This window comes from Panulirus ornatus, chromosome 4 (genome assembly GCF_036320965.1).
Source record: "Panulirus ornatus isolate Po-2019 chromosome 4, ASM3632096v1, whole genome shotgun sequence".
NCBI lineage: Eukaryota > Metazoa > Arthropoda > Malacostraca > Decapoda > Palinuridae > Panulirus > Panulirus ornatus.
In genome coordinates this window covers 11,165,279-11,178,113 of record NC_092227.1, presented here as the reverse complement: position 1 = coordinate 11,178,113, position 12,835 = coordinate 11,165,279, and the positions used below count along the sequence as shown (strand labels likewise).

At 49.7% G+C, this 12,835-nt stretch overlaps 1 protein-coding gene across 5 annotated transcripts in view; it reads right to left on the bottom strand.

Annotated features, from left to right (window-relative positions):
• Positions 1-12,835, bottom strand: part of LOC139765852 (uncharacterized) — a 323,832-nt gene that overhangs the window by 176,447 nt on the left and 134,550 nt on the right. The window contains exon 2 of one of the 5 annotated variants that reach the window (XM_071693707.1): positions 165-213. The exons of the other annotated variants lie outside the window; for them this stretch is intronic. The gene's annotated coding sequence lies outside the window, so the exon portion shown is untranslated. The remainder of the gene's footprint in view (positions 1-164; positions 214-12,835) is intronic. 5 annotated transcript variants of the gene reach the window in all.

Below are 12,835 nucleotides of genomic sequence, written 5' to 3'. Positions count from 1 at the left end.
AAAAAATATATGTATATATATATATATATATATATATATATATATATATATATATATATATATAAATGACAATGAATAAACAAACGAGAGAGAGAGAGAAGAGAGAGAGAGAGAGAGAGAGAGAGAGAGAGAGAGAGAGAGAGAGAGAGAGAGAGAGACGGTACCTTCTCTCCGGAGAGGCGAAGTTTTCTGTCCCTCCTGAAGTTCAAGTACCTGTAATGGAGAAGAGGAAGTTAGACGTGATGGACTCTCCTGCCGTATGGTCGACTCTCTGTTACTCTTATGGTCAAACTTCACTCATCACGTACAACACACATACACACACACACACACACACACACACACACACACACACACATAAAATAAAAATTAAAAATGAAATGAAATACAATAAAAAATTTAAGAAATACATTAAATCAAATAAAAAAATATTAAATAAATGAAAAGTTATAATTGGCAGTATTGGGTTGGTATCATATATTTCTATACTTGTATCACTTATCCTTATCCCAGTTATCTTTATGATTATCAATGATGTCATCATCAACAGTAGTAAACGTCATTATAATAATAATTACCATTATGAGCCGCCGCCACCATCGCCAACCACCATCACCCTCCACCATCACCCTCCACCATCACTACACCCACCCATTACCACCCCCAAGTTACCATCCCCACAGACGACAACCACTACCATCCCCTCCATCGACCATCATCCAAAATCAATCTGGAAGAATCTTTTCTGGTGATCTTGTCTTCTACGAGCACAAGAGAGGAACAACTGCTGCTTTCAAAAAGATGATGGGCTGGATCTTGCGGACCTTCGAGAGAAGACAGGAGAGAGAGGAGAGAGAGAGAGAGAGAGAGAGAGAGAGAGAGAGAGAGAGAGAGAGAGAGAGAGAGAGAGAGAGAGAGAGAGAAGGGGAAGGTAATTTTGACGCTTCACAAGGCACTAATCCTTTCCAAAAAAAAAAAGAAAACATTTCTCTGTGCTACCATCACCATCCAGGGAGAGGTGAGGTTATAACCCTTAGATAACGTAAGAAAAGACCTTTTCCAATCAACACTGATCACTGTACAAGACAAGAACTACCTCGGAGAAGATATAGATTCGTTTCCAAGTCAAAACCAAAAGAGCTTGGGGAGACTGTGGCTTAACAATCACCCACATCAAAACTTGGCAGCCAGTTCAGTGCGAGAAAAAGACTTCTCAATATTTTGGGCGAAAATTACTTCCTACACTGGCAGCCGCCAAGACATGCATGAGGGACCGGACAGTAGAGAGAACGTATGGAGAACTGCATCAGCGTTTCAGACCAGCCTGGATGTGGTGATCGCTACTGTGGGTCTACGCGGCCTCAAACAGCCTGAGTGAACCTGAGGAACCAACGTGGCTCATTATGTGCTGAGGGTGTGGTGGGAGGGGGCAGGAGGTCAACGGAAGTTTACTGATACGGGATGGTGTATCTTCCCCCACCATCACCACTACTACAACCAGCACCTGCCTCTCTCCACCATCACCACCAGTACCCGTCTCCACCATCACCAGTAACATGTCCCCATCACCACCAGCACCCTGTCTTCCACCACCATCATCATTACAACCAGCACCTGTCTGTCTCCACCACCATCCATCATCACCAGTACCCGTCTCCACCATCACCAGTAACATGTCCCCATCACCACCAGTACCCTGTCTTCCACCACCATCACCACTACAACAACCAGCACCTGTCTGTCTCCACCACCATCCATCACCAGTACCCGTCTCCACCATCACCAGTAACATGTCCCCATCACCATCAGCATCCTGTCTTCCACCACCATCACCACTACAACAACCAGCACCTGTCTGTCTCCACCACCATCCATCACCCATCACCACCAGTACCTGTCTTCACCACCATCACCAGTACCTGTCTCCATCACCACAACTAGTTACCAACACCATCACCACAAACACCATTAACACATCACCCCACACCATCATCCCATCCCCTACGCCCCATCCCGTATACACACTACCCACACCCGCCACAACCACCTACCACCCACCAACCCCTCCCACACACCTTCCCCAAGAGCCGTACACGTACCTTATCTAATCCCACGAAACACAGGAAAAAAAAAAAAAGATTCCACTATCACCAAACATTAAGGCATCGCCGTCCATACTAGAAGTATAAAGACAACGTTCTTGAGAGGTCGGAGCTCAGAAAAGCTCACGAGAGAGAGAGAGAGAGAGAGAGAGAGAGAGAGAGAGAGAGAGAGAGAGAGAGAGAGAGAGAGAGAGAGAGAACAAACTACCACCACTATTGGACACGAGGGAAATCTTGGAGGCTTAGCTGCTAATATGCGAGCTCGACGGACCGTCAAATACAGAGTAGAGAGGCGGCCGGGCCGGGCCGGGCCGGGCCCGGTAAGACTTCCCTCGCCTAGGGACAAATTACCTCAGTATCCCCCACCCAACCCAACCCCTCAACAACAACAACAACAGAAAACGTGAGAGAAAAAGAAAATCAGAATAAAGTTAACATCTGTGATCACTCTTCCTCTCCTCCAACATAATGAAGTTAAAACACAATGTCTCCGGCTACGTTAGGTTAGGTTATGATTAGGTTAGTTAGGTTATGGTTAGGTGAGGTTAGGTTATAGTTAGGTTATATACGGATTATGTACGTAATGGTTAGGTTATGGTTAGGCTAGTTCGGTTAGGTTAGGTTAGGTAAGGTTATAGTTAGGTTGTATATGGATTTATGTACGTAATGGTTAGGTTAGGTTATGGTTAGGCTAGTTAGGTTATGGTTAGGTTAGGTAAGGTTATAGTTAGGTTGTATATGGATTTATGTACGTAATGGTTAGGTTAGGTTATGGTTAGGCTAGTTAGGTATGGTTAGGTTAGGTTATAGTTAGGTTATATGCGGATTATGTACGTAATGGTTAGGCTAGTTAGGTTAGGTTAGGTTATAGTTAGATTATATACAGATTATGTACGTAATGGTTAGGTCATGGTTAGGTTAGGTTATGGTTAGGTTAGGTTAGGTTAGAGTTAGGTTATATACGGATTATGTACGTAATCATACTTCACATTCCTATCACTATAACCTGGTGTTGTGAAGTCTTGCACAACTCCCTCCTTAAACTACACGATCATTCGGTCACCAAAGATGGTCTGCTAAACGACTCGTATCATCATACGAAACTAGAAGCTGTTTCTAGATATTGGAACATATTCAATATGTTCATATCAAATAGAACTTTCAGTTCCGATCTTAGCCTTGCCACATCCACGGGGTCTGTCTGGGAGTTCCTGTGAGTATAGACGGGCCTTCGCACTGATGTCTATTTCTTTCCTTCCACAGCTAAACTCTAGAAACCCTCACCGTTATTTTGGCCCCATCACAAGCCTCGTGTGGGTACCATTCCTGCCAGCACTCCGTAAAAAGATATTACCATGGAGTTCGCATGAAAATATACTCTCTCTCTCTCTCTCTCTCTCTCTCTCTCTCTCTCTCTCTCTCTCTCTCTCTCTCTCTCTCTCTCAATGAGAGCAACATCACTCGTCTTTTGAAGTCCGTCTACGATCACTAGGCTCACGTGTGATGATGAACCAGAAACAAGTAAGATTTACCCCAAGGCTCCAGCCATTATAGAAAATGGTGTGTGTGTGTGTGTGTGTGTGTGTGTGTGTGTGTGTGTGTGTGTGTGTGTGTTACAGGAAGCGAGGTTTACACGCGTGTTTGCCCCGTCTCTAAACCTTGTATATACGTATAAGTCACACACACACACACACACAACCACATCCTCAGCCAGGTGCCCTACTAATCGACCAGCCCCTTAGGGAAGGACGAACACCTGGGTTGGATGCTAGCTGCCTGTTATGTATGCCCCAGGATTCGAACCCAGGCGTGCCGGTTCGGCTTGTACATCTGCATTATCTATTCCTCATTACTTCAAATTCACCAACACTAACATCACTACGAAGTCATGTTAATTAGTATGACCTTAGTATGACTGCCTGACCTCTGACCTGACCCCCGACGCGTTGGAGGGCTGGCCAGGCTACGTCACACCCCGAGCATCGTACCGTCCAGGTGACTGGTCCGGTAATGATGGTAATTCTCGGGGGGTGGTTACCCGCGTCCCAGTTACCATGCTCTGTGGTGCATTACTGTGTAGCCGGGGGGGTCTTCGTCGTCGTCTTCCTCCCCAGCAGGCATACCCCACGTCCTCAAGTCCTAGCACCATACGGACGAGGTCTTCCACCACCCCCAGCAGGAGTACCCACGTCAAGTCCTAGCACCACACGGACGGGGTCTTCCACCACCCCCAGCAGGCGTACCCACGTCCTCAAGTCCTAGCACCATACGGGCGGGGTCTTCCACCACCCCCAGCAGGCGTATCCCACGTCAAGTCCTAGCACCACACGGACGGGGTCTTCCACCACCCCCAGCAGGCGTATCCCACGTCCTCAAGCCCTAGCACCATACGGGCGGGGTCTTCCACCACCCCCAGCAGGCGTATCCCACGTCAAGTCCTAGCACCACACGGACGGGGTCTTCCACCACCCCTAGCAGGCGTATCCCACGTCCTCAAGCCCTAGCACCATACGGGCGAGGTCTTCCACCACCCCCAGCAGGCGTACCCACGTCAAGTCCTAGCACCACACGGACGAGGTCTTCCTCCACCCCCAGCAGGCGTACCCACGTCAAGTCCTAGCACCATACGGACGAGGTCTTCCTCCACAGCATACAACGTTTCCTCACGAGATACAATCAAGTCAGTCACGTCCAACACACACAGACCTCATACTACGTTTCCTCACGTCATACAATCAAGCCAGTCGCGTCCAACACACACAGACCTCACGTCCAACGCGCTTCACACACCCACACCCACACACACACACACACACACACACACTCGAGCACCTGTGGGTCCTCCCTACATGAAGGCGACAGGATGATCAATCAGCCACCGTCTCTTTCTTACTTTCACACATTTCTGTCTTTTTTTTCCCCCTGACTTCAATGTGTTCATTTTCCGTTCTCCTGTATTTTTCAAGTTCTACCTCACGTCTGCGCCGTCTACAGCTTTGATCATGCTAATCTACTTCACGCGCTCCTCCGTCTACATCTCTTATCATGCCTACATCTACTTCACTTGCTCTTCTATCTACATCTTTTTTCATGGTACATCTACTTCACTTGCTCTTCTATCTACATCTTTTTTCATGGTACATCTACTTCACTTGCTCTTCTATCTACATCTTTTTTCATGGTACATCTACTTCACTTGCTCTTCTATCTACATCTTTTATCATGGTACATCTACTTCACTTGCTCCTCCTTCTTCTCCTTCTCCTCCTTCTTCTTCGTCTCCTCCTCCTTCATCTCCTCCTCCTTCTTCTCCTCCTCCTTCTTCTTCTCCTCTTCCTCCTTCTCCTCCTCCTCCCTCTTCCTCCTTCTCCTCCTCCTCCCTCTTCCTCCATCTTCTCCTCCTCCTCCTCCTTCTTCTTCCTCCTCCTTCTTCTCCTCCTCCTCCTCCTTCTTCCCTTCTGACGTTCCGAGTTTATGGACCACGTCGGTCAGTCAGTTTATCTATTTCACCAGGGGTATCTTTCCTTAGTGGGGTGAACTGTGGCTTTTCTTATCTTTTTTGGGGGGACAATAGAATGTCAATTTCGCCTCGCGTTACGAATGGATCGTTTTCCTTCCGTTCTAGTCTACGATCCCCCTGCAGTGTGTTACCTCCCAGTACACATCTCTCGTACGTCTGCGAGCCCCCTGCAGTGTGTGTGTCACCTCCCAGTACACATCTCTCGTACGTCTACGATCCCCCTGCAGTGTGTGTGTCACCTCCCAGTACACGCCTCTCGTACGTCTACGATCCCCCTGCAGTGTGTTACCTCCCAGTACACGCCTCTCGTACGTCTACGATCCCCCTGCAGTGTGTGTGTCACCTCCCAGTACACGCCTCTCGTACGTCTGGCGTCGTCCTGGTGTGGCCATACACCTCCCAACCCTCCAATCAGTCTACAGTGATTACTCCCTCCCCCACACCATCAGTCTACAGTGATTACTCCCTCCCTCCCCCACACCATCAATCTACAGTGATTACTCCCTCCCTCCCCCACACCATCAGTCTACAGTGATTACTCCCTCCCCCACACCATCAGTCTACAGTGATTACTCCCTCCCTCCCCCACACCATCAATCTACAGTGATTACTCCCTCCCTCCCCCACACCATCAGTCTACAGTGATTACTCCCTCCCTCACACCATCAGTCTACAGTGATTACTCCCTCCCCCACACCATCAGTCTACAGTGATTACTCCCTCCCTCCCTCACACCATCAGTCTACAGTGATTACTCCCTCCCTCACACACCATCAGTCTACAGTGATTACTCCCTCCCCACACACCATCAGTCTACAGTGATTACTCCCTCCCACACACCATCAGTCTACAGTGATTACTCCCTCCCTCCACACACCATCAGTCTACAGTGATACCTCCCTCCCTCACACCATCATCTACAGTATTACTCCCTCCCTCACACCATCATCTACAGTGATTACTCCCTCCCACACTCCATCAGTCTACATGATACTCCCTCCCTCACACCATCAGTCTATCAGTGATTACTCCTCCTCACACCACAGTCTACAGTGATTACTCCCTCCCCACACACCATCAGTCTACAGTGATACTCCCTCCCTCACACCATCAGTCTACAGTGATTACTCCCTCCCCACACACCATCAGTCTACAGTGATACTCCCTCCCTCACACCATCAGTCTACAGTGATTACTCCCTCCCTCACACCATCAGTCTACAGTGATTACTCCCTCCCCACACACCATCAGTCTACAGTGATACTCCCTCCCCCACACCATCAGTCTACAGTGATTACTCCTCCCACACACATCAGTCTACAGTGATACTCCTACCTCACACCATCAGTCTACAGTGATTACTCCCTCCCCCACACCATCAGTCTACAGTGATTACTCCCTCCCTCACACACCATCAGTCTACAGTGATTACTCCCTCCCTCACACCATCAGTCTACAGTGATTACTCCCTCCCCACACCCATCAGTCTACAGTGATTACTCCCTCCCTCCCACACATCAGTCTACAGTGATTACTCCCTCCCCCACACACCATCAGTCTACAGTGATTACTCCCTCCCCACACACCATCAGTCTACAGTGATTACTCCCTCCCCACACATCATCAGTCTACAGTGATTACTCCTCCCCACACACCATCAGTCTACAGTGATTACTCCCTCCCCCACACCATCAGTCTACAGTGATTACTCCCTCCCCACACACCATCAGTCTACAGTGATTACTCCCTCCCCACACACCATCAGTCTACAGTGATTACTCCCTCCCCCACACCATCAGTCTACAGTGATTACTCCCTCCCCCACACACCATCAGTCTACAGTGATACTCCCTCCCTCACACCATCAGTCTACAGTGATTACTCCCTCCCACACCATCATCTACAGTGATTACTCCCTCCCCACACCATCAGTCGTACAGTGATTACTCCCTCCCCCACACCATCAGTCTACAGTGATACTCCCTCCCACACACCATCAGTCTACAGTGGATTACTTCCCTCCCCTCACACCATCAGTCTACAGTGATTACTCCTCCCCCACACCATCAGTCTACAGTGATTACTCCCTCCCCACAACACCATCAGTCTACAGTGATTACTCCCTCCCCACACACCATCAGTCTACAGTGATTACTCCCTCCCTCCCACACCATCAGTCTACAGTGCTTACTCTCCCTCCCTCACACACCATCAGTCTACAGTGATTACTCCCTCCCTCACACACCATCAGTCCTACAGTGATTACTCCCTCCCTCACACCATCAGTCTACAGTGATTACTCCCTCCCTCACGGACCCATCAGTCTACAGTGGATTACTCCCCCTCACACCATCAGTCCTACAGTGATTACTCCCTCCCCACACACCATCAGTCTACAGTGATTACTCCCTCCCCACACACCATCAGTCTACAGTGATTACTCCCTCCCCCACACACCATCAGTCTACAGTGATTACTCCCTCCCCCACACCATCAGTCTACAGTGATTACTCCCTCCCCCACACCATCAGTCTACAGTGATTACTCCCTCCCCCACACCATCAGTCTACAGTGATTACTCCCTCCCCACACACCATCAGTCTACAGTGATTACTCCCTCCCCCACACACCATCAGTCTACAGTGATTACTCCCTCCCTCACACCATCAGTCTACAGTGACTCCCACTACTCTTCCTCCCCCACACCATCAGTCTACAGTGATTACTCCCTCCCCCACAACCATCATCTACAGTTACTCCCTCCCCAACTCAGTCTACATGATTACTCCTCCCCCCACACCATCAGTCTACAGTGATTACTCCTCCCCACACCATCAGTCTACAGATTACTCTCCCCACACCATCATCTACAGTGATTACTCCCTCCCTCACACCATCAGTCTACAGTGATTACTCCCTCCCCCACACCATCAGTCTACAGTGATTACTCCCTCCCCCACACCATCAGTCTACAGTGATTACTCCCTCCCCCACACCATCAGTCTACAGTGATTACTCCCTCCCCCACACACCATCAGTCTACAGTGATTACTCCCTCCCCAAATAGAGTACTCCTTCCCCACATCGTCAATCTACAGTGATTAATATGATTAATATGTCACAGTGTAAGTATGCATCATACATGCATGAGCCGATTTCGAGTCATGTTTTCCATGTACGCTGGCAGAAGCGAGAACGTGTGATACACCACACGAAAGTCCCGTTTTCCCCGCGGCTGAGCACCTACGAACTACTTCCAGTGGGATCCTCTGCCCCACAGTGTTGTTTTTCCCCCACACTTGTTTCCACCTCACGTATGGGAAGGTGTATGTGACGTGGGGAGGGAAGGGGAGGGCATGGGTGGGGAAGAGTCCATCAGGGAGATTAAACATGGAGATGTATTTCCGAGATGGGGAGTCGAGCGGGAGATTACACATGGAAATGTATTTCCGAGATGTATGGTCGAGTCCAGGACTCTTTTAAGACATATTCCTCATTTCCGTCATACATACGTGTGGCCTGAGAGCCGACATATGGTCTGCGCAGTGACCATCTGATGGTCTTCAGGTCATGACGAGTAAGGACGTCGACTATATTACACGAGGAAGTTGTCCATAACAAGTGACCTGGTGAATGACCTGCACCAGGTATTCACCAGGTCAGCTGTAATGGAAGAATCTATACCATACAAGCCACCTCCTCCTACCTCCTCCTCCTCCTCACCAACCAAGTTATAGCTTGTATGTTGTGGCCATACAAGCCACCTCCTCCTCCTCCTCCTCCCTCCTCATGACCAACCAAGTTATAGCTTGTATGGTGTGGCCATACAAGCCACCACCTCCTCCTCATGACCAACCAAGTTATAGCTTGTATGTTGTGGCAATACAAGCCACCTCCTCCTCCTCCTCATGACCAACCAAGTTATAGCTTGTCTGTTGTGGCCATACAAGCCACCTCCTCCTCCTCCTCATGACCAACCAAGTTATAGCTTGTATGTTGTGGCCACTCCCCAATACACTGTATATTCCCTCTCCCAGTATGGTTTACGAGAGACACTGATCATTCTCAAAACATTTCGTCATATATACTTCCTGCTCGCATGTATAAGTTCCCGTGTTGCTGGCTGGTGAACTACGAGGGGATGCGTATGACAGAGCGGCCAGACTCCCTCTGGTTAGCAGTGGACCCACAGTTTTGAGACATGGGAACGGTACACCATCAATTCCCACCTTCGTCACATTCTTCTTCTACGAATGACGTAATGTATATTCAACAAAGTCTGGGCTTTGAGAAGGTGCAATAATTGTGTGTGTACACACTGGGTTTACTACGACTACTTCCTCCATGTACACATGTTTTCAGCATCTGCAAGCCTTGCAGGTGTTCGCACGTGTATATATTCTTCTTACAACCCACACACACACACACACACACACACACGAGGGCAGAACAGCTGAATTCTTACAACCCACACACACACATACACACACACACACACACACACACACACACACACACGAGGGCAGAACAGCTGAATTCTTACAACCCACACACACACACACACACACACACACACACACACGAGGGCAGAACAGCTGAATTCTTACAACCCACACACACACACACACACATACACGAGGGCAGAACAGCTGAAGAAATGGAAGTTCAGGAAGCAAAGACAATACTTCACCAACCCCTGGCACAGACCATGCAGACCTCAGGGACCACAACACAAGAGTCACCAAAAGATGGTTCCAACCCCAGCTGGGTGTTAGGTCAAATCACATCTGGCCTCAAGACAGCCAGACGAACTCAACCATCTGGGAAATGAGATGGGAATACGTGGCGAACCCCCACACCTCATGTGGGGGATATCAGAAGGAGGATGGGAGAAAAATATAATGATCAGTGGGAGGCGTTACAAGATCAGTGGGGGGGGGGGGGGCGTTACGAGATCAGTGGAAGGGTGTTACAAGATCAGTGGGGGAGGGGGGCGTTACAAGATCAGTGGGGGGTGTTACAAAATCAGTGGGGGGGTGTTACAAGATCAGTGGGGGGGGGCGTTACAAGATCAGTGGGGGGCGTTACAAGATCAGTGGAAGGGGGGCGTTACAAGATCAATGGGGGGGGGCGTTACAGCGTTACAGACACTAACCCCCGACCTTACAGCACCCAGGGTACAGACATGGTATGTCAGGGTCTCTGGTGCCTGGCTGGATACGTCCCGCTGTTCATCAGGTGTAACAGCTTTCCTTGTTGCCTCAACCAGCTCCATCTGACTCCTGGATTCCACAAAAGAATGATCCCCCCTCCCCTTTGGAGAGTCTCTCTCTCTCTCTCTCTCTCTCTCTCTCTCTCTCTCTCTCTCTCTCTCTGTCTCTCTCTCTCTGTCTCTCTCTCTCTCTCTCTCTCTCTCTCTCTCTCTCTCTCTCTCTCTCTCTCTCTGTCTCTCTCTCTCTCTCTCTCTCTCTCTACCCTCTGACGCCTGGATCCAGCGGCCTAACTTTTGTGTTCTTCACCAATTTCCACTGAGTCGGTTAACTTCTACCTCCTCTTGCTGTTTGGCTTCCTCTCTGGTTCCTTTGTTATGTCCTCTCTAACCCACGTCCTCAGACTTTTGGCTTCCTCTCTGGGTCCTTCGTCGTCACATCCTCAGACTGTGGCTTCCACTCTGGCTCCTTCGTCATCACACCCTCGCAAACCACGTCGCCAGACTCTTGGCTTCTTCTCTGGCTCTTTCGTCGTCACACCCTCAGGCTCTTGGCTTCCTCTGTGGCTCCTTCGTCGTCACATCCTCACAAACCACGTCGCCACGCCCTACTGGGATGAATCACTCGAGGTGTCCCCTCTATATCCAGGAGGGTGTACGTGCATGGTGGGGGTGGAGGAGTGTGTGGTACTCCAGAACGGGTGGCGGGGCGGGGCGGTGCACTGGGTGGTGGTCCCCTTCCTCTTTTGCCTTCCCCGCGCACCGCATGACTGCCCGGAAAGCTCTCTCTCTCTCTCTCTCTCTCTCTGAGGCTGCGGGAAAATATAAAAGAGTCTAAGACGACTGTGTCTACCCTGCCAGAGCGACGTCTTCATGATCAATTCCCAGGTAATTAATTACCCCCTCTTTACGGTGGTGTGTGTGTGTGTGTGTGTGTGTGTGTGTGTGTGTGTGTGATGCGTGGGGGGTGTTCTACACTCATGGGGGTCACCAGGTAATTACCCATCTCTACGGTAAGTAAAGGGGGGTAGGGGGGCGTGTTCTACACTCATGGGGGAGGTCACCAGGTAATCACCCATCTTTACAGAGAAGGGGACGGGGGGTTCTACGTAAGACTCACGGGGCCCCATTCTCTTGTACGTCCTCTTGTCATATAACTTTTTGAACGACTGTGTGCTGTCCACATTGACAATGTCATCACTCAGTTCTCTCTCTCTCTCTCTCTCTCTCTCTCTCTCTCTCTCTCTCTCTCTCTCTCTCTCTCTCTCTCTCTCTGGACCTTCCCTATTAGTTCTTTGTGCTGAAGTACAGTGACCAAACTTTGTCTTTTGTCTTACACAGTTCTCATCAGGTGGGGTCCCGGTATACAGTCCCACACACACACACACACACACACACACACACACACCTTTCCTACAGCTTATTCCCTGCACTAAGGCCTTCTTGCCCATCAACCAAAGGACCAGACTAACTCTGGATGCCTTCTCTTACTCCCAGGGCCAAGCTCATGAAACACACACACACACACACACAAGAGAGTCTTGGTTCAAACCATCATCTGTTACGCCCTTTATACAGATCACGAACAGTGGTCCAAGGGCTGAGCCAATGACAGACACGCTCTCCGCCACCAACAACGACCCATTACGAAATTGGTCCTCGAGTATGCGTTCTTCCGTCCCTTCCACAACGGTAATCTTGTATCCAGCGAGGGAGGGAGGAGGAGGAGTCGTTTCCTCCTCCTTCTCCTCCTCCCTCCCTCGTCCTTCCAGCCCGTCATCAACCTCGTCTGGGATACAGTGTCCAATTCTTCCCGACAGTGCCAGGGGGCACGCACTCCCCACCCACACTTGTCTCTCGCCTCCGTCGGTGCTCACTCGCTCACGGACATCGAAAGAGGTTTGTTTACACACGTATGGTTCCCTCTCCCTGGAGCGGTGTTGTCGCCGCTCCTTCGCAAGAGCGTCACTCCAACGGCTCATCTTCTCCGGTATTTCGAGACCG